The sequence below is a fragment of the Triturus cristatus genome, chromosome 3_2 (assembly GCF_964204655.1).
Source record: "Triturus cristatus chromosome 3_2, aTriCri1.1, whole genome shotgun sequence".
Taxonomy (NCBI): Eukaryota; Metazoa; Chordata; class Amphibia; order Caudata; family Salamandridae; genus Triturus; species Triturus cristatus.
In genome coordinates, this window is record NC_140584.1 from 684,671,866 (window position 1) to 684,695,083 (window position 23,218).

General features: G+C 48.9%; 1 long non-coding RNA gene across 1 annotated transcript in view; it reads right to left on the reverse strand.

Moving 5' to 3' along the window:
- The window catches only part of LOC146857965 (uncharacterized), a 68,242-nt gene that overhangs the window by 9,537 nt on the left and 35,487 nt on the right, over window positions 1-23,218 (reverse strand). The window lies entirely within an intron of this gene.

Below are 23,218 nucleotides of genomic sequence, written 5' to 3' on the forward strand. Positions count from 1 at the left end.
TTTAAGGATCGGGGGAGGCCCATTTTCTGTAGTACTGTGAAGAGATATGGCCATTCGACCGTGTTGAACGCTCTAGCTGCGTCTAATAGGATTGCAGCCGCCTGGAATTCTGGGGCTAGATGATGTGACAGTGCAAACAGGGTACGAATGTTATGGGCAGTAGAACGGTGAGGTATAAATTCCGGTATTGGTCCGGAAGTACAATATTAGGCATTAGTGGTTGTCAACGTTTAGTAATTAGTTTGGCTAGTATTTTAGTGTCTGTGTTTATTAAAGATAAGGGCCTGTAAGATTCACATTTCTCTGGGTCCTTGTCCGGTTTTAATAGAGCAATGAGCAAGGCTTCTCTCAGTGTCGGGGGTAGTATCTGCTTGCTATGGGCATCTCCATACATTTCCACAAGATGAGGAGCTAGCAAGTAGCAATGCTTCTTATAAAACTCACTTGTAAACTAATCTGGTCCAGGAGCTTTACCATTGGGTATTGTCTTGACCACTTCTGTAACTTCTTCAACTGTCACCGCCTCTGATAGGTATTGTCTTTGATTATCTGAAAGCCAGGCTATCACTTCTAGATATATGAGGATCGCTGGTGGGGCAGCTGTGCCCCGAGATGCATACAAGTCACCATATGCGTCCATGAAGGGGTGCAGTATGCCTTCTGTATCATAATGTAGGATATCATTATTGTCTTTTATTTTAAGTACAGCGTGTACGGTATGTCCGTTGCATATTTTATGTGCCAATACACGTCCTGGCCTACCCCCTTCGCCATATGTATGAGCAATGTGTCTCTTCTAAATATATTTAAGTTCGTCCTCTGCAAATTCCTGGTATTCAGTCATTGTCTTCCTTCTCTCACTCAGTATAGCTGGGTTTTGTGTGCGCTCATATTCCTGTTCTAAGGCTTTCAATTTAACATCACGTTGGGTAATCTGGATGCGGATGTCTTTTAGGATGCCTGCATTTGTTCTAATACAAACTCCATGTATGGTGGCTTTAAACGCTTCCCATAATAAACTAGGGTCGTCCACTGAGGACTGGTTACATTGAAAATATTCTATGATGGCCTGTCTAATGGCGTTGTTATACGAGGAGTCTAAAAGCGCTTTGGCGTTAAAGCGCCATTTGTATGGAGGGGCGTGTAATGTGGGAATTCAATAGACAGCAGGACTGGCTTATGGTCTGATAATGTTTTTGGCAAGTGTTGTATGTGTCGTGTGCATGTAGCGGCTCCCTCCGTCCCCAGCCAGTAGTCAATGCGCGACCAACTGGACTGTGGAGTTATGTGTGGCCTCCATTTGATGAGGGTGTCACAGTCTCCAGATATCCACTATTTTGGACTCTGTCATAGCATCTATTGCTGCCCTCACCGTCCGCTTATGTGGTTCCTTAGTTACCCCTGATCTATTCAAGTCCTCGTTTAGGGTCAAATTTAGGGCGCCGCCCCACAGCAATTCCATTTCAGGCAGTTCCCCAGGTTTTCACCATATGGTCTTAAAAAATTCCGGAGTGTCTATGTTTGGCCCATATGCATTAATTAGCCCTATGTGATGTCCCCTAATATGGCTGGTAACAATAATATATCGTCCCAGGTCATCCGTTGTGGTGCGATCTATATGGAATTGTGTTCCCTTCTTCAAAAGTATTATTACCCCTCAAGAGTATGAGGAGTATGAGGATGTTATAACAGTCTCAGCCCATTTGCCTCCTAATGTACATTTGGTTGCTTTTGCAAAATGAGACTCTTGTAATAGGACTATGTCAATGTGTAGTCTGTCAAGGTAGGCAAATACCTGACATATCTTTTTTGGGTTGTTTAGGCCCCTGTTATTCCAGGACAATAGCTTAACTGGCGATGGTTTTCGTCTGTTCGCTATACTTTAATATGGAATATTTCCATGCTGATGATAGACCTTCTCCTCATATACATAGCTCGTGCCGCATATGCCAACAGCATGGTCGTACATTGATGGTAACTTGTGAAATGGATGTTTGTAGTGTACTTGTTTGCAGTTGCCTGTATAAACCAGAAAAAAACCTCCCCTTTAACCCCCCACCCACTTCGTCATCCCGATTGTGCCAAAGACATATCCTTAGAAGCAACATTAACAATGCAAAAACAGTTACTGGGAGCACCCACGGGGGGGGGTGTGGTCACTGAGTGCTCGCATCAACATCCATACAAATGGATGTGGCCGGGTATTACCTGAGTGGTTTGGCTCCATATATGTAAGAGAGTAATTGTGATTAGCACAGTAGTGACAACCTGAGCCATGTTTCTCTTTTTCTCTTTACCAGTCTGCAATTCAATAGTGCATATAGCACCTACATCCTTCCACGGCAATGCATTATTATATCATTTGGCTAGTTATGAACGCCTATCAAATTATATAAGCAATACACATCTGCTCCCTTCCCAATGGTGGAACATCAATCCTATAATTTGCACAGTGAGCTTACATCTATATGTCCATATACAGTCTCGGTGTCCATGCATGCAGTAGTCCACATGTATATTTAGGTAATCACCCACTGGCAAAGCAAATAGCAAAATATAGCCACACGCAATTAGATATAACCTTTTACGGTATCTGGGGATGCAGTCAATGCCATATACATTACCCCCAACATGGGTCATCTCAGTCGGATTCCGGGTTGGCGTTCATATGGCCTTGTGTCTTTCTGCTGGCGAGTGTCTGGTTTATAAAGTCTTGGACTGCCTTTGGTGTCAGTAGCATTTTCACTCGTCCCTTGTGGGTCACTCGTAGTTTCGCCGGGTAGAGCATTGCGTATTCAATACCCATTTCCCTCAGTTTTTTCTTTGCAGGGTTGAATTCCTTACGCTCCGCTTGTACTTTTACCGTAAAATCTGGGTAGAATGGGACGTTATTGCCCTGGTAGGTAATTTGTTGTTTCTCTCTTGCCAATCGCAAGATTACATCCCGATCCCTGTAATTGAGAACATGAGAAATGATGGGTCTCAGCGGTGCGCCTGGTGGGGGTGCAGGTGCTAGCGAGCGGTGTGCACGTGCCACGATTTGCACAGGGGAGAAGCTTTCTGCACCAAACACCTCCCGCAACATGCCCTCAACATATGTCTCCAGTCTACCTGTATTGGTACTCTCCGGTACGCCCATGATGCGTATATTGCAACGTGACCTCGCCTCCAAATCTTCGCTTTTATTTTTGATGACTTCCAGGATCTTTTCCAGTTCTGTGCATTTTCGTGCTGTTGCATTGGATTCATCTTCCACTGCAGATATGCGCGTTTCTGCTGCGTCTAGCCTCACACCCTGCTTATACAGTTTAGCAGAGATATTATCAACTCTGTGGATGAGCGTGTCCAGTTTGCCATTTATGGCTTGTAGACTTTGCTGTATGGCCTGCAGAGCAGCTTCCATAGTATTTTTGTCGTATGATCCACATCCAGTTCAGTGTCTGAGTGTGACGTTGTTACTTTAGGAGTGCGACGAGTATCAAAGGAGAGTTTTGGTTGTTGCTCATCCGTTTTATCCATGACACTGTCAATCTTGTGAGAGCAGCTAGATGTGAAGTGTGTGGTCCTATTTACCTGCCCGCCACCGAGACCCTTAGCTGCCGTGGTCAGGGATCCTGCTGTGCTGATGAACCCGGTTAAGAGCAGAAGTCGTAGTCGTGGCTTACTTTCCAAATTAGAATACGTTCCCTATGGCGTCTCCAACGATACGGTGTGGTACTGAAATGTAGCCCTTCAGTTAGTGTACAGCTCACAGTCCACATTCACCAATTGGTATTGCCTCTGCGTCGGTGGATATGTCCAACCCGCAATGTTATCATCAGCGTGTCAATGTATAGGCACTGGGTGGGCTTCCTCAGGTGGTGCTTGCGTTCCAAATCCAACAGGTTTGCTTCATCCAGTTTCCTGTAGGGTATTTGTTGGCAACACTACCCTCCAGCCTGGCTGCAAGTTGTCTGTAAAGGACTGTGCTGTGGGTTAGCGCCTCAATTTGCCCATTAGAGTCCGGCACACAGTCCACGCTCCTTCATGCGGGCTTTCCACATGGTAGTAACTGTGCTTACCCTGTTGTATCTCGGCGCACTGTGATGAAAGATGCACTGTGTCCAGGCAGGGTCCACATTGATGTTGGGTGGCAGTGAGTGATTGGCATACGTGCTGCAGCTGGATACCAGGATAATTTCCCTTTGTGGCACTTATAATCGGAGCAGGCGAGCCCACCCCGCGCACCTCCCCACAGGACGCGCTCCCCGGCGACGATCCGCTATGTCCCCCTCCGGGACACACGTAGCCCGCGCTGGTCGGACCCCGCAGGCCGGACTCCTCCTCCTCCGATCACTGCAGCCCCAGTCAAGCGTTTCATTATCAGCCAGCAGCAGGAGCAAGATGCCACCCGTCCCTGCAGTCTCAGTGTTTTGGAGAGCAGCGTTGTGTTATGCGGCAGCCGGGATTGCAGAGCTCTGCGGATTAGGCACCGCACAGCACTCGCCTGAGCGGTGTATTCCACCCGCCGAGGCGCTCCAGTTACATAGATGTTTATCTGCGACGCCGCCGGTGAGTTTCTAGGTGGCGCTGGATCCACTCGCCAGGCAAGGCACCTCTGTAGGTCAGTCTTCACTCGCTGCCGCCGCCATTTTCTCCTGCCCTCAATCAATATCGTCCGGCATGGCGCATACTTCCTTGTGGTAGTAAAAGTAGTCTCGCTCACAGAAATTAGCTTGTAGCTGTGCAATGAGGTCGCATACCAGTTCGCTGTGACACCAGTAACGAGTGGGTACCGTGGTGGATGTCCAGTTATGCTTTCCGCTAGGTCACTGTGCTTGTTGCTGCCATTTTGAGTCAGCGGGAAGACCCGATATATCTCACTTTCAAAGTTAGTTTTCACCTCCCTGGCACAGTACTTTGGATATTCATCGCTGGCGTCTTGTTGTGCCGGAGTTCCGATGCAATATTCTGCCTTCTGTAGTTATTAGTGTCCGCCAAAAGTGCTACATTTTTGTCGGATTATGTCCCCGACTGGCGGAGCAGCACTAATGTGCAGCCATACCGCAGCCCCCCCTCTAGCAACCCCCCGAAACCTCTATTAATTAATGCACTGCAAAGGTCTGTGTGTAACCAGGGAGCCACAAAATTAAATATTGGTTGGTGCAGTCGAGAATAGTGACTTGTGTATTTTTAGTGCTATGAGGTCACAGCCTGTGACAGAAAGCACTGTGAATATGTCAGTCATTATTTTATACTTGCATTACACTTTTTATAACATAGACTGATACAAAATGTGTAGATAGCCTTACAATAAAATGGGGCTTTCAAAATGTAGATTTTAGTAATACCGGGGTGTATGTAATTAATATTTTTTTACATAACTCCCTTCAACACCTCCTAAGGGGTTGTTAACTCTTTGCACTAACACAAAAAAAAAAAAACATTCTGTCCTTCCATCTGTGTGCCCATCCATATCCAAACCAATTCAACGAATTCCAAACCTATACATCATCTATCCCTCCATCCATCATTGCGCTCATCCATCCCTCCATCCACTCTTTCACTCTATCCATTAACCTTCCTTTCATCCCATCCATCCAACCATTCATCCTTTCACTCATCCAGCCATCCTTTCACTTACTCATCCATCCATCCATTCACCCAGTCACTCATCCGTCCATTTGGCCATCCATTTACCATTTCACTCATCCATCCATCCTTTCTTTCAGCTCTTCACCCTCCCTTTCACTCATCTATGCATTCTTTCACTGATCCATCCTTACATCCTTCTTTTCACTCATATATACACCTTTTCACCCATCCATCCTGTCAATCATCCATCCATACTTTCACTCATCCATCCATCCACCCTTTCTCTCTCCATCCCCCTTTCACTTAGCCATCCCTTCACCCATCCATCCATCCACCCACCCATCCATCCACTTATGAATACATCCATTGACCCTATTCATCCTTTCACTCATCCATCTATACTTTCTCTCATCCATCCATCCATCCTTTTGCCCATCTACCTTCCCTTTCACTCACTCATCCATCCTTACATCCACCCTTTCACTCATATGTTCATCCATTCACCCTTTCACTTATCAATTCATCAATCCAACAATCATTTCACTCATCCATCCATCCTTTTATCCATACATCCACCATCCATCCACCCATACATCTATTTATTTACCTTTTCTCTCATCCATCCTTCCACTCGCTCATCCATCCATCCATCCTTTCTCTTATTATCCATCCATTCACCCTTTCACTCATCCATTCATCCTTTCACGAATCCAGCCAGCCATTCACCCATTCCTTCACTTACTTACTCACCCACCTTTTCACATTAATTATGAGCTGAGCCTTTGTCTGCAGAGTTGCAGACAGAAGAGGACCATCAAGCACTCCACCCTCGCTGTAGTTCCTAATGCAACGGTGGAGTGGGTTCACTATGCGCCTGCACATAGGCAATCGGAAAACTTGGAAGTCATGAATCATGCGTGATGCACAGTGCCAGGACGTGAGGTGACTGTGACATGGTGTTTTTTCCAGGGCTGTAAGTGGGTTGAAAAACTTGGGGGTCTCTCCAAAAGGTGTGCCCGATGTAATTACAGGCTGGCTTAAAACACACAAGCTAAAAATCTGTGCTTGGCAGCTGATCGAGAAGGCCGCAGCTTAGAGGAGCTCCGAGGGAGGCATAGATTCCCCAAGTAATCCGGCACATCATCCGTACATTTATCCAGCCCCAAAGACACCTGCAGTGAGCGGAAAACGTGGGGCATCGATTGCACTGATTCCTGGCCATAAGTGATTCCCAGCGCGCTGAAGGGTGCGTGAAAAAGGAAGCGGCCTGGGCGTGCGGCTACAGCCGGGTACTAACTTGAAGCTGGGGCCGTCGGAAGTGAGCGTGATCCGACGAGTGGCGGACTGCGTGATGGACGCTTTGGCAGACTGCAGATGCCTTGATCGGAATACGTCTAACCCCAGCGTACATCACCCGGTAAATACTTCTTCCTCCCCTGGGACACGAACAGTGCACGGAGCCAATTTGGGGCCCGAGTCACTGCGCGGCGCGGAGCACACACAGGAGGGGACGGGCTGATCACACGGCCGAAGTCGGAGGCTGCGGTGTAGCAGTGCTCACCTTGGGGCGTGCGCGACCTGACTTCAGGCCGGCAATAGCAGTTTGATGCGCTCTGGTGCGGGGAGCAGCCTAAACACCCAGAGGAGGCCGGGACCTCGACTGCTACAGAGGCCCGCCTGAAGTGGACTGAACACCGGGAGCTAAGAGCGCCCATCGTCGCGACCTTGCCACGGCGGCAGACTACAGCGCCAACACTGTAATAAGTGACCTGGGGAGCAGAGCAGCGCCCGGGTCAGCTCCTACTGGACCGGCGAGTGCATAAATTGAAGGCGCAATCGGACATAAAAACTGCCCCAGGACCCCAACAGATTCCATTTCCGGCACCTGCAGCAGTAATACCTATAGTGACCACACAGTCATCCGCTCCACTCAACACGCAAGCACAGACGTCACCCAAAGATTACACTGACACTTTCATTATGGGTGAAGAACTGCTGCAGGTTTATTTCATACAACATAAGTATGACGATAAGTGGGTTATCTTACGGGCGATCCAGGGCAAGCAGCCCCTCGCTGCTCCGCCCGCCTGGCGAGCCAGCACGCACGGTGGGTCGATGCCCGGCAGTGCGGCACATTTTTTCCAGATCCTCCTTTGGATCAGTCTCATACTCCTGCCCCTTTTAACGGGGGCGGAGGGTGTTGTGGCACACCCCCGGTTGGTCAGGCCCCCCAACCGCCTGAAGGACTAACGGGGCGCCGTCGCGGTCTTCCCAAACCTCCTTCGGCTCCCGGACCTTGGCTCGGGCACCCTTACTGTGCCTGACAGGGGTACCCTTACTGTACCGCCTGTCGCAGAGGTACCCTTACTGTACCCTTCTGCCTCCAGATCGCCCTGTAACTCCGCCTGCAACGCAAGAAAAAACATTAAAACATTCCAATAGCGCGCTGCCTCCGCCGCGCAGGGTAAGCGGAAAGGGTGGGAATTCGCGTGGCCAGGAGGAGCGGCGCAGGAAGCAGAGGAAGAACTGAGGGGGTGAGGCGCCTAAAAGGGGGGTCTAGCCTCGCCCATCCTTGTGGCACACCTCCCCAGGACAAACCCATTGGGGCCTCCCCTCCCCGAGGCGCGGCCTACTAGAAAGGCGGAGCAGGGGGGGAGGGGGAGGGGGGGAGGCTCCGACGGGCGGCCACTAGAAGGCTGCCCTGCTGAGTGTCCCCCTGCGTGGGACGCGGGCAGCGGCATAGTGACCACACCGTCATCCGCTCCACTCAACACGCAAGCACAGACGTCACCCAAAGATTACACTGACACTTTCATTATGGGTGAAGAACTGCTGCAGGTTTATTTCATACAACATAAGTATGACGATAAGTGGGTTATCTTACGGGCGATCCAGGGCAAGCAGCCCCTCGCTGCTCCGCCCGCCTGGCGGTGGTACAGTGTAGGAAGTCTTGTTTCTCATTAATCCGCCCGCCTGGCGAGCCAGCACGCACGGTGGGTCGATGCCCGGCAGTGCGGCACATTTTTTCCAGATCCTCCTTTGGATCAGTCTCATACTCCCGCCCCTTTTAACGGGGGCGGAGCGTGTTGTGGCACACCCCCGGTTGGTCAGGCCCCCCAACCGCCCGAAGGACTAACGGGGCGCCGTCGCAGTCTTCCCAGAACCTCCTTCGGCTCCTGGACCTTGGCTCGGGCACCCTTACTGTGCCTGACAGGGGTACCCTTACTGTACCGCCTGTCGCAGAGGTACCCTTACTGTACCCTTCTGCCTCCAGATCGCCCTGTAACTCCGCCACAGCTCTGGGGAGGCTTCCGTCGCTGCCAGAGCCCCCCTTCCTCCCTTCGCTGTTATGGGTGCCCTGCCCCTGCGAGCTAGCTTTAGTGGGCTAAATTATGGGTCCTGTTCTGTAACCCGTAAATGACAGCATTAATTTGCAACATTACTCAGAAGCCCAGGGCAGACTAACAAAGAATGTCTATTGGCCCCACTGCCATTCAGCTTAGACGTGAATGGTGTTCCTAACTTTCTTGGCGATGCCACTGCAGATCTTCCTAACGTAAATATGGGAAGATCTAGCACCTACATATGGAGCCAGAACTGAACCATAGCTGAAATTCTTCAATCCATCTATTCCCTTAGAATACATCTCTCAGCTCGAGGACCCGAATTTGTGAACGTTTCCCAGCTCCCTGGCTCCACGGAAAGGCTGGGCGAGAAGAGCAACACCTAAATCTGTTTCTCAGGCTGGAAAATATGGCATGGGTAACAAGGCATTGGTGAAATAAGCACTTATGGACCTGCACTCCTATTAAGATTTTCAATTGGCCAAATTAGGGGCCTTCCTGGCTTAGCAGTGTGTTCCCAACAGCTACAGCACAATAAGCAGGGTGAAGGTAACGTGTGAGTTAACCACTTTCCTACGTATATAAACACAAGCTGACATCACGAGTATCTAATGAGGGGATGGGCCCTTAAAAACTGTGAGCATCAGACAGTATGGGGGGCAACAGCCTCTGTCCATGTACTCTCCCCAGCACACGGGAAATATATGCTCACAGTCCCTGGCTGCTTCATGTCACTGTCTCTGAATGGTTACTGCCACAAACCTTAGCTGGTGATAGCATTGTTGGCAAATGATTCGCTGAGACAATCCCACCTTCCTACAGCATGCCAGACCAAATAAATGAACAATCGATAAAACTGCTAACTCTGCCATGTTTACCTTTTTGGCCATTAACTCCCTAAGTTTGCTTAATGTCATTGGAAAGCAGCACATTTCTGGTCATGCTCATTTCAGAAGGTGTTAAACCCCTTCCATTACTAGAAAGTTTAAGTGCAAAATTCAAGAGGTAAGGTCGCTCTCTGCTCTCTCAATTATTACCATGTAGATGAGGGCATGCCATTCTGGGGTGTCTGGTTGAAGTATGCACAGGTAATTGACACTCGTTCTGGGGTGTCTGGTTGAAGTATGCACCGGTAATTGACACTCTCCCACGTGCAGTGCTGTGAAACGTTTGAAGTAGTTCATCAAATTCAGCCAGCCACCCCCTAGGTGGAGGCTTGCACTCCCAAACTTCTGCTAGTGACAACCCCAGGGGCCTAATACTGGGCTGTGTATATGCGGCCCAATATCACCATGAACAATTGGCTTGGAGTGGATGGGTGTTAATCTAGACTGGCTGAAGGCAAAACCTTTGACAATCACTCCTGACAAGACGTGCCAACGCAGGTAGAATAAAGAGTTATCAAGCCCGCCTTACTTCCTTTCCCAGTCTGACACAGGTCGAAGAAGATGCCCCTTCCAGAAAGGTCATGGCCGCCTTATCCCTGAAGTCTATCCATACAGCATTCTACCGGAAATCTACAGCATTGCTCTGTAAAGCTTTTTCTGGTTCCACAATTAATTATGGTCGATATGCTCTCCCTCAGTTTGAACAAAAGCTTAGCTAATCGTACGCCTGCCTAATTCCCTGGGCTAACTGGCTTAATGCTTTACGCCTGGAATTGCCCCACCAAATGTGGCCTTGCACTGAAACTCAACTGGGTTGTCTCAACTTCCTTTTAGAGCTAGAAACGCCCCCGTGCTCCTTGTGCTTAGTAAATGGACCCGCTCCTTAGTTTCCAGCACACAATGCCCTTTAATGTCATCTGGCCCTGGTGCCTGTCAAACAACTGTGACAGCCTCAATCACCTTCATACAATAAATAAACGAACTTTAAAAGGTCGCAGAAGAGGCAAGCCAGGCTGAGTCTCGGTAGACCATGTCACTCTGGGCTTTCCCTTGCCTCCCTGTGGAACAGGGAGAATAAACTTAAAGATGTTAAGTATGGCACACAACCCAGGCCTTCCGCATGTCTCAAAACAGCTCAGGCTGCTGACTGTCCTGTATAGACTAAGCTGCCACTATGACTGTGAGTTGCAGAAAAAACTTATACCAGCTGTTTCCGAATAGCAAGGCTAAATATGAAAGGCAGCAGCATCTCTTGACTTAAGTGTGGAACTCGCACTAATAAATACCTTCAAGATGTTATATAAGACACACAGACCCAGGCCTTCAGCTTGTCTCAAAACAACTCAGACTGCTGACTTTTCTGTATGGACTAAGCTGCCACTGTGACAGTGATTTGGAAGAAACATTACACCAGCTGTTTTCGAATAGCAAGGCAAAGATGAAAGACAGCAGCATCTCTTGACTCTAGCGTGGAACTCACAATAATAACATTGGTAGATCAATTTCCGTGTTACACCTTCCTACAAGCTGACCATTGCATTATGGTTGAGACTGGGTTTTAGGCTGAACCTTTGACATATTGTACTCCCGCTACCAAGATAACATATATATATATATATGTATACCCTCCCTTATTCTGTTGCACCACTCGGGACACATAACTTTGTCACTTTGTACCTACAGGGATGGAGCTACTACCAAAGAGATTACCGCCTAGTACCAGATTACCCTAATAAATGCTGGATTTTGGGACAAAGAAACCAGAGAACCTATGTAAAGCGCCTTCCGGTGTGTGTGAACCCATGTCATTGTGATTAGTAACTGTTGCTCTGTTTGAGCAAAAACATGCGACTTTATTCACTCAGTCATTCAATCAGCACAGCATGCTGGAGATAGAGGAATATGTGGCCGGCCCAAGGATATACAAGTGAGCCACGGCATAGCCTGGTTCCAGAGACATGGGTGAGTGAAGCGGCCTCACGATTTTGTGACCGTGCAGTGCAGGTACGACTGCCCCTCAAAGCCCTACATGTGTACATATGAAAAGCTGATGTATTGCCAGTGGCGCAGGAGTCTCATGTAGGTATTCAACTGGTCTCTAAAAATTATCATCATGACTTGAAGTTGTATAAAACCAGTAGCCCTCAAACACTGCCTAAGGACATAAGAAATGTGGGTTTTTAAACCTATTAAGTGCGTGCCTATGCACGATGGTGCCGGGCCGATACCGGGCAATTGGCACTGGTGCACCACAATGCAAGCTTGCCTGTATCACAAGAAAACCTTCCCCAATTTGGACATACACGCAACCGCCTCTAGTGTCCTGCAATCAGCTATACCGAATCTGGCTAACGAAAACGACCATTGGTCAAAAGGTAAAACTACTAAAAGCTAGACCCATTGTGCTTCCCAATGCTAGTCATGCCTAAATTGCAGCAGCAATGCGACAGCCCCACCACATTGTCTGAATCTTCCTGGCCGCCCCAAAGGAGGCATTGCACAGGAGATGCACATTGGAAATGCTCTGGGACGAAGGATTGCTGTCTGCCTGCAGCCCTAGCTAGCCATATGTTTCTCAAAACGCTTACCATAAACCGTAATGAGTACAGACTCATCATATATCACCCTGGCCCCAAACCTTTCCCAGGGAACTGGAGAGAAATTAACTCAATTGCGCAGGGCAAGAAATACCAAAAGTTAGGATGAGCGTTCGTAGCTCACTGTTGACTATTGGGGCTTTAAGATATACATAGGCTGTCCGGAATTCGGTTTAAACCGAATCTAAACGACAGTACACCACCAGATGAAAATCAGCTGACCCGGTTTAAACCGAGTGTCACTGATTTTCATAGTTGACGGGGGAGAGGAGCTGTTGTGGTCTGCCGTCTCTCTGACTGCGGCCGCACTCGAGTACTTCACAGGTCTTTAAAAAGACCATTTACATAATGAGGCTTTGTTCTTCTTTCGCCCCTTCTCAGAGCCCCTGGGGGCGAGGCTGCGCGCAGAAACAGTCTTTGAATGAAAACCTATCGTAATGATGTGCACGCGCTGGTGTCGTGATGCTGTGATGGCCCATATGGTGGACGCCACTCGGAGCGTGGGTAAAATGTCAGCAAGGGTCTGTGTGTTTCCTAGATGCACCCCGGCCGATATCGAGGGTCCTCGATGCAAAGACCCGGTTTATCGAGGGAGACTGGAGAAACATATGAAGAGACCATAACAACAAAGCTTTCTTTGATGAAAGTGGAAGATGTCAGATCAGTAGTACTTCTGAGAGGTTGGGTGGACTCCTCCCCAGCCCAGCGTGCCTTTCAGGCCACTGCGTGTCATGAAATCTCAGTTTTGCACGTATGCTAGTCCCCTAACAGGCCAGCCCTCCTCTGCCAATAGCAGAAAGCAGTTCCTGCAATCAAATGAACTTTCAGAAGCACTGATGTCATCGGATCCGCGCCAGCACTAAACACAAACACACGGACATTCTCAATCGGTACGGATCAGGAAAGTATCCCTCACTTGGTAGCAACAATCCCATTATTATCCTAAATTGTTCTCCAGCGGCCGTAGGTGTACTGGCAACTTTTCTCAAGGCACTGATTCTCTTAACTCCACTGCAGTTGCATCTTGGCCTCATCTGCAAACACACACACATGCGCACAGCCACTCCTGCCAACTGCGTGCCTCCTGGACTACCCAGAGCACCTCGGTATCACATCCTCAGTACTGCGGGCATTGTCAGTACTTGTCAGGTCGAGTGGACATTACTGATGCCATTGCGGGTCCAATGGTGCACCCCCGCCCTCCCACGAGAATGAGAAAAAGCAAAAACAGCAGGGAAAGTGGAAGGAATGGACAGGATAAAAGCATCACAGGGCACACGGGGTGGGCATTTAGGGGGGAAACAGAAAACGAGGAAGAAAGCACAAAAATAGATGCACTCTGACGGAGCATTGAAGGATAATGAGGACGTTCTCTGAACGTGAACAGCGGTAGTTCCTCTTTCATCCTTTACTTTTGCTTGCTCAGGACTACATTAGATTACACCTCTCCTGGACATGTTTTTTGTCAAATTCATCCCCAGCTACGGCCTCCGTGCCCTCACCACAGACAAGTGCACCAATCGCCACTTATAAGCGACTGAGTTACATCATTTGATTGTTCTCGCTATGCTTTGTGGGACCTGTAGTTTTGCACTGCCTTGTGCCAGTATTAGTTTTCAAACGCCATCATACTGTCTCTTGATGGCCAGGACTGGCTGCTTGTGTCACACATGGCCTGAGGTACGAATCACATATTATGTCAGCTGTGAAGCTAGCCTCCTTAGCACTTCCCAACGTCTGTTGATTTTGTTTTGCACCTAACTCAAAACTAGAGCCAAATTTCCGGGGGGGGGGGGGGGGGAGGGGGGGACTGCATCTTTAAGCAATAGGCAGAGTGAAGCTGCAGGGGCTCTTAGAAGGGGTGAAACAGCGAGGCCTCATTAACATGCAAATGGTCTTTTAAAGACCGTGAAGTGCTCGGGTGCGGCTGTGGGTGCCCGGGAAGCGTCTCATCCGGGCTGACACACACGAAGTGGGAGGTGGGGGCTGAAGCCCTTTGAGTCCAATGGATGTTGCACGCCTGCTGTTTGCACATCAAAGGCCAAATGCGGAAAGTAAGCAGTGGCTGGCTGGTTCTTTAGTGAGAAAAGATTTTATCAAGGGCTGTAATGTTGTTGGAGTTGCCACACTGAATGGGTTTTAAGACTGCGAATTGCGGAAGATCACAAAATGTTAGGGTGACACTGAGTTTCAAATGTGCTTCTCTATTTGCAAATGTATCAGCTCTGTCTGTAATGCCACACACTGTTCGATGTTTGTTTCGTATCCATTGAATCGAAACTGTGCCCCACAATGCAGTTACACGCACTGCATTTTAAGAATGAAAAAGCCTGCTAGTAAAATTAACGAACTCCTGCCAGGGAGTGTTGTCAGGCACATGGGGAGGGTAATCTCACTGACCCCTACTGCTCACACCCCCTCACGCACCAAAGGGCTCCTGACATCTGCGAATAAAGCCCACATTAAAGAGGCCAAGTAACAGTGACTCCCTCCCCTCGGTTGGGGAGCCCGTTTTGTAGCAGTGCAGCTGTTTTAAAAGCACTGCAGAGGTCCTTGTATTCAACAGTTTTCAGGCAACAATAAAAGTGCCAAGAATGGATAACTCTGGTAATTAACATACCTGCAGGAGAGAGACTGGAGTTTTGTCTGGTGGCAGTGTGGAGTCATCTAAGGTAGCGCGGAGGGTTACTATGTCTGCTGCAAAGACTATGTACTAGGCGGATCACAGAGCAGTATTTTATTTCTAATGCTCAGTGGGTACTGCTTTTGTCATAGAGGTCTGCTTGTGTAGGAATAAAACTTAGATGGTAAGCGCTCCAATATTGATTATTAATTTTATATACAGTCAAATTTATTTGAAGGTATTGCAGCAAGAATATGATTATTTGTGGCACTCCAGGATGTTGTTAGAGAATAAAAATCAACAGCTGAATATAAGTTGCCATGAAGACAATAAAAATTCTAAATTGAATAGATCCGTTGTAAGAATCAACCAAAAATGTAAAAAAAATATTATGGCAATTATTGATTCATTGGACTTTCGTATTTATTGAGCTGGAACTGTGCCCCACAATAGTCACACGGACTGCATATTAAGAATAAAAAAAACATACTGGTATAATTAACGCGCTGTAAGATATGAAACAGTTAATTACAAAATAAACACACACACAAACGAAGTGGCACAAACTGCATTTGAAATCAACAGAACTGAAGTACATGTTTTCCCATTTTCAAAGTTGGAATCTCTATACCATATCCTTGCAACAAAAGTCCACATAAACAAAAAAAATTATGGGGCGAAGAAACACAGCTACAAAAAAACATGCAGTAACAAGATGTGCCTGCTTCTAAAAATAAGCATTTGCAATGCAATAGGTCTCGCGTTTACGCGAGTTTGAGCTATTGGCATTGCAAATAACAATGCCTTTTATTATTATTTTTTTTTTTAAAACATAAATAAAAGGCTTTGTCATTTACAATGTCAATAGCATAAATGTGAGACCATTTGCATTGCAAATGCTTGTTAAACCTGAGCTGCAGAATCAAAGGGCAATGGAAAGTATTTGATGACTGTATTAAGCTTCTGAAATGTAGAGCAGTATACAATTTCTGAAGAAAAATGGAAAAAGCAATAATAAAAACAAAGCGTTCCATAAACACCGGTAAAACACTGTTTCAGTTGGTTTTTATGGCGCAAAAATGAGTAACCACTGAAAAGCACTGTTTTTTTGAAGTATTGAAATCACTGGAAAACACTGAAAAAACACCACCAGAATTTACCAAAAATAGAAACTGAAAACAGGAAAGCCTAGATATACATTGCAAGTAACACAAGGATGCCTCTTTTGAACACAGTACCCGCTGACCTATTTACATCATACGCACTCTGAAATCTACCTGGCACACGTTCTTTGCAGCCGGCATATTAACCCTCTGTGCTAACTACACCGAAGTCAAAACCTCCACTATACAAGTTCCTGATCTCTCTCCAGGAAGATAACGAATCCCCCGAGTTATCTAGACATGTGAGGCCTGGAATTGCCACTGAAAGAAACGCAGCATCCAGTGCGCCAAAGCATAATAAAATTTCCAAACCCGGCCGGATGAAACGGCAGGGAACCGCGACGGGGGACAAGATAGCTGAACATGTTGACATGTCAAGAAAACAGAGATTAGTGGTGAGCCCTGAAAGGAATAACTGTCTTATGAGAGCAGCGCCTGCTGGGTGTGAATGGATCCTATGGAAGGGTGGACACATTACAGCGAGGTACACTCAGCGGCACCGGGGCAGAACATATGCGGGGTTGGTTCTCCTCTACCCACCTGGGGTGGCACTGACCAGGGGTGAGGTTTCATAAAATTAACCCTTGAGTAGGTTCAAAGGGACTGACCATGAGCCAGAAGACGCAACCCTTTCTACGATAATGACTGGTTCCTACCCCCCCCCCCCCGCACCCTCATAACGGACGTAATCTCGGCAGGGTTTGTACTTCATTATTCCAAGGCCGATAACATTAGTACCATCACGTTGCGAAACAAAACAGCTATACTACGAGCCAAGCGTCATTTTTGTTTACACTCTACATCATTTCATTTTTTCAAAACCACTTTCGATTATTGTGTCGACGTTGCTTATTCCTGAACTAATTGTAGGCCGAATAAAAGAGATTGGTAAGTGACGGAGGGACTAGGGCCATAACATTGTCGCCCACGGCTACATTACATATTGCAAATACAGGTACTATGCGGATGCTCCCATTTCCATCATGTGGCAAAAGCAATTGTGTAGCGGTGTGGAACTACAATGCAGATCAACCACCGGAATGTTCTAAGAATGTCTGCTAGCGGTGTGCATGCAGTTCTAGAATATCAAGACTCCACGTTATAAATTGCAAATAACAAAAGGATGCCTCTTTTGAAAACAGCCAACCGCTGACCCCCACGCATCTCGTGCCTCCCGATATTTCCGCCTGTTTGTCTCGCGTGTAGACGGCGCCAAAAGCCCCCCACTAAAGGCCTGTACCTAGATGCACATCGCACAGCGAGGTAAGCAGTAAACCTGGCTTGCCAAAGTGAAATGCTACACATTCAATTCTGGTAAACCTTGCTCCAGATCCTGAAATGTACAAGGGAGGGGGGGGGGGATGTGATACCGAGGACGCGCAGAGCCGATAAAAGTAGCTTCTCCCATACCCCGTTCAGCTCCAACCTCGGATGTGAGCCTGGCATGGGAGGCAGACATTGCGTTTCATTCTGTACCACAAATAGAGCAGCTTCCGCCTCGCGCCCCGGCGCTCAATTGTCATATACATCGAGGAAATATTCAAATGTCGCCTATTAATCATGGCTATAGGACCACCTACATGTGTGTGCGCTCTCTCCACAAAAACCCCGAGCCAACCCGGGCATGCAATTACTTGCTCCGTTTAACCGTCGCCCCGGAAGCAGCACGACACAGGAGCTATGTCTGTAGCCACCCCGGGGTACCATACTCCCGCGAATGCTAGGCAGCCTGCAGCTATCGCACCCGTTCCCGGCCGGTCAAATTCAGCGGACAATGACAAAAGAAAACCAGCGCACCCGACGGGGCCCAGAGCCACCCGATCCGAGTCCTTCTCCGTCTTCCGTCACTTTTTCTTGCACAGCTACTCGATGTGCCAGCCAAATACAACATGGGGGGGCACGGCTGACTGCTGCTGCTCAACCCCCGCTACAGTAAGCACGCCCTCACACCCGAGATGCCCCGTACAGTAGGAGCGGGGGCCGCCAAACACGGCTAGCGCCACCCTCACCCGGCGCGCCGGCCTCACCCTCCTCAACCATGCAACCGCACACCCCGCCCAGAAGCAAGCCCGAAGGTGATCTGCAGCCTTAAGCCAGCGCTTTAAACCCCCGGAACACCAACTGTGGCATGAGAGGGGCCGACCCCGCGACGCACCCTCCCCCCCCGCGGTCGCCCGGACGAACGCAATAGAACGCCAGAGGCCCCCAACGGGCCGGGAGTGGTCCAAGCAATCCGAGAGGGGGTGAGAGGGGGTAAACATACGTGAGAGCACTGGCCCGTACTGGACCGAACCCGCAACCTTGGCGTTAATTCCCCACGCTCGAACCAACTGAGCTAGCTGGCAACGATCATTGCTCTTACAACGCACTAGGGCTGCTGGGGGTCGAACACGAGGCATCGGACCTTCGCAGCATGCGCTCCACCCATGGGCTACATCTCTATGCGGGGGGGGTGGGGTAGCAGATCGGCACTGGGAACCGAAACCCCGCTTGCCAGCGGGGGCGCACCGACGCACACCAACAGTGTGTACGCTTAATAATCCCACCCAAACAACGCCGCGATGCCACCTCCACATCCCCTACGGATAGAGGTGGGAGAGGGGGGATGCGGATGAGCGCAAGCAGCCCTACAATGTGCACTTTGGCCGCTGAGTACGGTAGCGCCCGGCAAGACAGTTGTATTGGCCCGCTCACGCACCAGCAAGAAAGCACCTAACCATAGCATTGCCCGCTTGCTGCCGCCTGGAGTTCGGACGAGCGGCGCCCTCCCCCACACCACGCAGTACAATTCCAGTACCCCGCCACAGTCTAGATCCCCGAGCACGGCACGGCCCCATGGCCGCCCCCCCCACCCGTGGTACGCCGACCACAGGGCCCCGTCTCCTAGTACTGCCCGGGGACAGGGCCGGGGCGAGAGGGAAGTAACCGGAGACTCACCGAGAATGAGGAGCGACACGACGGAGCACGACGAACAGCTGGCAAGGCGAACGAGCGGCGCAGGAAGCAGAGGAATTCGCGTGGCCAGGAGGAGCGGCGCAGGAAGCAGAGGAAGAACTGAGGGGGTGAGGCGCTTAAAAGGGGGGTCTAGCCTCGCCCATCCTTGTGGCACACCTCCCCAGGACAAACCCATTGGGGCCTCCCCTCCCCGAGGCGCGGCCTACTAGAGAGGCGGAGCAGGGGGGGGAGAGGGGGGGAGGCTCCGACGGGCGGCCACTAGAAGGCTGCCCTGCTGAGTGTCCCCCTGCGTGGGACGCGGGCAGCGGCATAACAGTGGTCTTCAAACTTTTTGATGTCGAGACCCCCCATCAACATTTTTTAGGCGTAAGGCCCAACAAAAATTTCTAAAACCTGGTACTCCGTATCATTGACAACCATAAATGTTTACCAGAGAAACGGTCAATCTGTGGTTGCACCTCCTTAGTACCATTTAACACACAAATATAGCAATAAGCAACAAAAAGGTGACCAGCACAGCTCTACAAATGGCCTTCTACTAAGCGTCAACACCTGTTGCTGCTTTTTATTAACTTTTGAACCTTTTGAATAAATACGTTTTTTTTTGTTAAAATCAGCAGATTATGTGGCAGATGATGGATTATGTGGCAAATGCGACAAATCTATAATCATGCTAAAATCTCTGCGGCCTCACAATCACATAATTCCAGTGGCCCTTGGTATAATAGCTCATGGGCTGCAACTTTATTGCACGGCATTAGAGGAAAACCATATTATATTTCATGGGATGCTGACAGCTTGGCATTTACAGCTGCATATAACTGGAGGTGGCCGAACATCATTCATCATATTTAAAACATACATATATTTTTTAGGTCTTTCACCATCCGGTAGCTACATATAAAATAACAGGCAGCTTCAATGAATAATAAATACATTTTAAAAAGTTGTTACTCAGTGGGAAATGCACTATAATACATTATGAAAACTCTATTAGTTAATGCACTGCAGGTATGAAACTAGAGAGCCACAGAATTAACGCGTTCCATGCGTCGGAAGGCCCCTGGCTGTCTGATGTCACTGTGGGCGTGTGCATCGGACGGCTGGGGGCCGTCCGATTTCTGCACGCGTAGAATCCGCCCACACAGCGGGGACATTTGTGCCGCCGCAAACGGGTTAAATTATGGTTGGTGCAGTGGAAAATAGTGACTTGTGTATTTCTAGTGCTGTGAGCTCACAGCCTATGACAGAAAGCAGTGTGAATATGTACGTCTTTATTTTATACTTGCATTACACACAGTTTAAGATAGACTGCTACAAAATGCGCAAAATGTTTTATGATAAAATGGTGCTTCCAAAATATATGGGCTGCTTTCAATATATAGGGGCTTATTTATAAGCCCCTTGCGCTGAATAATTTTTTATGACGCTCTGGTTGCGCAGACCCATATCTATGAGGCCACGCGAAGTCCTTTGGTGTGGCATTTCATGGACTCCTAGATATGGTGTAAGGCAACGGTGCGCAAGTTGATGTGTTGCCTTACACTGTGTCGGGGGTTGGGGGCGTTCCATGGGTGTTGCGGTGGGTTTTCCAATGGGTTTTGACACATTCCCAGATTTACAAGCATCTGAACCTGAGAAAGCGTCAAAACTGTATGCTGCCCCAGGAGATGCGTAATGAGGAGAAATATCTTTATTTCTCCTCAATTGTTTCCTCTTTATTTGTGTGGCGCACATAGAAAGAGGAAAAAGCCTCCATGAGCTGTTTTTGCGCAGAGAGGCGTGCCTTCTTGCACAAAAACAATCCTGCAAACAATGCAGACACCCTTGCACCATGGCCCAAGGGTGCCTGCGTTGGCGCTAGGCACCAATTGTGTGCTGCCAGAAAGGAAAGGAATGCACTGTATTTTATAAATATAGTCCAATCCTGCCCTTTTGAATTGGCATAGGGCAGTGCAGCAAAAATACTTGCGGAGCTGCCCTACACCATTTCATTGTAAATGAGGCCCATAGATTTTACTCATATCTAGACCCTATGTAATGCATTTTTTTTTAAACATAACTGTCCCTTCAACACATTCTCAGGGATAGTAAAAGCTATGTAAATACAATGACAGTTAAAAGCAAGCACTTCACAGCTCAGTTAACTCTGTGCACTACCACTCAAAAAGTTTCAAATGATTGAATAAATGAACTTCAACAGCACTCTCCTTTCCTGAGAATTCAAAGCCAGGCAGACAGTTAAACTCACCTTTCTGCCAGTGTACTGCTGGCCATAAAGAAATGCAAATGTGCACAACGAGTTAATCTGCAAATGTAAAGGATTTGCAGATTAACTTGTTGTGCACATTTGCATTTCTTTCAGGCTAGCAGTACACTGGCAGAAAGGTGAGTTTAACTGTCTGTCTGGCTTCTGTTTCCCGGCATGGGAGAGTCCCTGAATACCACTCCAGGGAAGGCATTTTAAGGACCCTGTCTGGAACGTATTCTTTTAGCAAAGGAAGAGCGCGACCCCCTTCCCATGACTCCACGGCCCCCCTGGGGGTCGCGCCCCACAGATTGAAGACCTCTGACCTATAAGAACGACGTTGTCCAAGGCCACGGCTGTGGCTGAGCGCAGGCCCACTAGCTGTCGACCCCGAGAGTTTGAAAGAGGGCGCGCAGAGTGAAAGTGTGGCACTGGTGTTCAAGTGCAACTTTATTGACTGCGCATCAACGGTCCAAGGCCCCACAAATTACAAGTTTGCAGCGTGGTGGGAAAACCGACAGGCCGCGCGTGGAGTGAGGTCCCGTGGCAGGCGCAGCACTCATCGGGCGAGGATGGGGAGCAGGGGCCCACGCACGAACTCGCAGATCAAGCTGGACAAATACGCCTATACAAAAGACTTTCCTGCTCTGCCTGAGCACAAAGGCATATCTGACAAAGACTCAGACCTTGAGGGAGCGGCCAAAGTGACGCTGGAGGATATCATGTCAGTTCTCACTAATGTGCAATCGACGGTGGGATCCATCTGCACTGATGTCTCCTTCCTGAGGGTGGACTTTCAAAAGATGACTGCCAGGGTCACGGAGGTTGAAAACGTGACGAAATCCCTGTCAAAGGACACCGCCGCGCTGCTCCAAAAGGTCAGCCATTTAGAAGCAGAAAATAGACTCATGGCGGCGAAGCTGGATGACCAGGAGGGGCGCTCTCGACGCAACAACGTCAGAATTACGGGCATTCCCGAAAGCGAAGGGAGTCCAGCCATGGACCTTTATGTTGAGGATCTCATAAAAACTAGACTTCAACCCAGAGGACTTTCGAATTTCTTTTCCGTGGAAAGAGCGCACAGGATCCCGGGGGGTAGGCTCAAGGCAGGGGCACCCCCTAGACCCGTCTGGCCCGCATCGTCAACTTCAGCGACAGGGATGCTATACTGCAAACAGCAACAGTGGCTCCGCAGCTGTGCATCCAAAACTCGGTGGTGTCCTTCTTCCCAGATTACACGGCGGCGGTTACTAAGCGTCGCAGGAGCTTCTTTGCAGGAGCTTCTTTGAGGTAACTCAGGGGGACGCAGGGAACTACCATATTCCATGCTGTTTGCGGCAAAACTGCGTGTAGTGGCAGATGGAAAAACCTGTTTTTTTGAAACACTGGAGGAAGCCCACGACTGGCTCGAGGGATGGCGACGAGTGGAGGGATCCAGGCGGGTGGAGAGACGCCAGCAGCAATGCAGGGAAGAAGAGGACTCTAGGGACCACGGACAGGAACAAGAGGAGGAACATACGCAACGGACTGAGACCAAGGAATGATGAAAGACGACATTGCACGATCGGGACCCACCCGAACAGAAAGACGTTTGTACGGCTCGACCACACATGAGGGGGGAAGCTAATAGACGGACAGGATGCGAACAACATGATCTTCCCACCCAAAGGCGGTATGCCAAGGACCAGAGCAGCAGGACTGGACGATGAAATTCAACAAACCCTTGTTGCTAGATTGTCTTTGAGGATGGGGTATACTGCGGCACTCTACGGACTTCTCCCCCTCCACACGCAAGTACTGTTAATGGGATTGAAGCACTCACTAACA